This window comes from Orcinus orca, chromosome 3 (genome assembly GCF_937001465.1).
Source record: "Orcinus orca chromosome 3, mOrcOrc1.1, whole genome shotgun sequence".
NCBI lineage: Eukaryota > Metazoa > Chordata > Mammalia > Artiodactyla > Delphinidae > Orcinus > Orcinus orca.
The window spans coordinates 169,176,227-169,179,443 of record NC_064561.1 but is presented as its reverse complement, the minus strand read 5'-3'; positions in this window follow the sequence as shown (position 1 = coordinate 169,179,443).

Sequence of the window (3,217 nt, the reverse complement as noted above, 5' to 3'; positions counted from 1 at the left end):
ATTACACAATTGTTATAATGAGTCTACTAAATAGGTATTCTAGCATTCCCAGTCCTCCCACTGCTTTTATTTGGTGAGAGGAGGAAATCCTATACTTTTCCTGGTTGCTCTGATCCCAAATCAGGTCATCGATAATGCAGTAGAAATCAATATCTTCAAATCTGTGTTTTCAGCCCAAAGTTAACTGCTGAGCTCCACATTAAGATGCTCAGGACTCCAGATTTTGATGTATCAATAATTTTTGCATTTTCAACATGCCTGGAACCAGCTAGTTCCTCAAACCTAATCCTAATTCACAACAACAACAACTGCTACTATTAATACTCTTTACACAACTAATAAAAAGGCATACAGTAAAATTCCATTAAATTAGGATCTGTGTCTATCAATCTCATTTCTTGAGTTTTACAGTTCAGCATAGATCCTGAAATATATTCTGTATGTACTGAAGAATATTTACTGAATTACAAATAAAATAATGTATAAAAGATGAAAGAAATAGAATGTATGCCAATTATATCGGTACCTAATATACATTTCATATAACTAATATACATTTTTACCACTCAAGTTTCTTGTTATCAATCCATAGAAGTCAGCTGAGTATTTTGGCTCATGACACCTGCATATAATCCACATCTGCTTAAAATACCTGGAGTGGTTTTTGTTTTCCTGGTGTACTATAGACCGATCAGTACCACAGGGAGTATCCAGAAAAGCCTGGATGAGATGAGGTTCATCTCTGCCATCTCTACCCTGACACCTTAGCCACTTTGTCTTCAGTGCCACGAGGAAGCATTGAGATGGTAGGAGATACAAGCTGACTGACAACAACAAAATAATAGAGTTCTGTTAGATATACTTCAATACAGAGCTTGGTATATTAGCTAAAACACAGTTCTTGTCAGTAGCTAAGTTTGTATGAATTTTTTTACAGATGATCAGTTGCTTATTATCTATCAGAGTCCAAGAGCAAGCCAGAAGCAGTTTCTCAAAAGAACAGACGTTGTTTTTACCAGAGACAGTATAGCTTTTCTCCTAAAATATAGGCACCTGAACTGTGACTATTCCATTGCAAGTTATCACAGACTCTGCACTTCATACAACACAACACTTTGCCACAATATGATTTGAGAGGAACTGGATTCATTTGGTCATAAGGGACAGTTGGTAACAAAGTTCTTTGAATTGTACCCTGGACCATTTAAATTTATTTTTCTTACCCTGGGAACCATTCAGACCCTTAAATAGGTCAAAGCTGCACAAGCAAACATCGTGAACATTCCCTTTAAAATCAGTGAGGCCCTTAAAGAATTATTCCTTTTTCTTTATGGCAGGAGAGTCAGAGTACAAAGTGTAGCACCACACTTTTGACTTTGGCTTGAGCATGTAGTCTCCAAATTTGTAGCAGGTCCATTAATTTTCTTGGGGTTTATCTCCATTATCTGTCATGCATGTTCCCAACCAAAGCAGCTGGAGAACCTCATATTTTTTGGTCTATTACATCCCATAAGCAAGATGTCATCTACAAAGTGAATCCTGTGATGTCCTGGTAAGTCAATCAATCTCTCTCCTTACTAAAGCATGGAGAGTCATATAAAGTCACAGAGCAAAGGAGTACTCTGACTTGTTTGTTTCCTGTGCTCTCTGTTTATTAGTATATAGAAAATATTTGTCAAATCAAGTTGCACACCAAGGGCCAGAAACTGGATTAATTTGCTTCATTTTAGAGATAACAACAAAAACTCTCTAAGGCAAGATTGTTGGAAGGTTCCAGATCCTGACTTCAGTTGAGAATTGAAGGACTTTAGATTATCATTTTGTTGTTTTAGCTGTTCATTGCTATCATGTCTCCTAAACTTCTTCATGTCCACACGTTCTGTTCTGCATAGTGATGAGTGCCATTTGTTCCGTAAGACTTGCCTTTCATTGCAACTTTATTTCCAGTGACATTTATTAAATGCTTGGAAATGACCTGCCAGATTTTTATCATTCCAAGCTAGCTAAATTTTCAGTATTCTCCTCTTGACACCAGTTTCAATTCTTCGGGTATAAATTGTAAACAGGTTGCAATTCTTGCTTCCATGTGATTATGACTTAGTTAATTTAATCATAAATGAAATTTATTGACAGGGAATTTGATTGCTCCCAATATGGAAAAGGTGGCTGAAAATCAAGTTCAATAAACATTAAATAAAAATCAAAAATTGCTACGATTAGCCACCTCAGAGCACTGCTGTTGTCCAATTATACCTCACTACCTCTTCACCTGGGACAACTGTGTCTGGACACATGCCACTCTCCTGCTGGGTTCCATTTCCTTTGGACACTTTGTCCTAGGCCATTAGACTCTCCATTCTGTTGATTCTGCTATCAAAAATATCTAAATGTTATCGTGTTTTTGCTTCATTTACTCAAGATGCAAAGTCTTCAGCGGTGGGAGAGAGGGGAGATGTGACTGGTGAGCATAGATTACATCCTGCCAAAGGGAAAGGGAAGGAATTATCTATGTGTCTTCATCTTCCATAGCATATGGCTTTTTTGGCTTCCACCTATCTTGAGATTTCTCCCAAATCAAAAGGGTAGCCAAAACAGGAAAAATATCCAATGAACCTGTTAAATAAAATGTGAAAAATACAGGAGGTAAAAAATGAGAGCGAAACAAAACTAGCAGTAACTTAAATCTTTAGTGAACCAATGTCATCAATATAGTGTGTTTTGTGAATTAATTTTCTTTAGTTTTAATGTGACAATCATTCAAGTTTACTTTTTTTAATGCCATGTGGTACATACATTTAAAAAAAATGTAAACAGGAGTTATATTTTTCATGACTTTTGGTAAATAATCAAGTAATAAACAAGTAGAAGAAAACCTAGTTATAGAATTTATATAGCATATAGAATCTAATGAAGTCTTTGTGCAACCAACAGTATAAGGCAAGATGTCTTGTTACAATTTAACCAATGAAAAGTTAAGTAAATCTGCATAAACTCACACATTTAGAAGCAGGTAGGTATAGAAACTGATCCTAGTCTTTCAGATCCAAATAAAGCATTACCCTAATGTATATGCATATTTGATGACAATATTCATCTAAACTACTTAATTAGCAATGTTTGGTGTCAGGATTCATGAGACAGAGGGAAAATAATGCTACAACTGGTATTTTTCACATTCCTCCTTTGTGAACTCTAATGAAAGTGGAAACAAAACTAA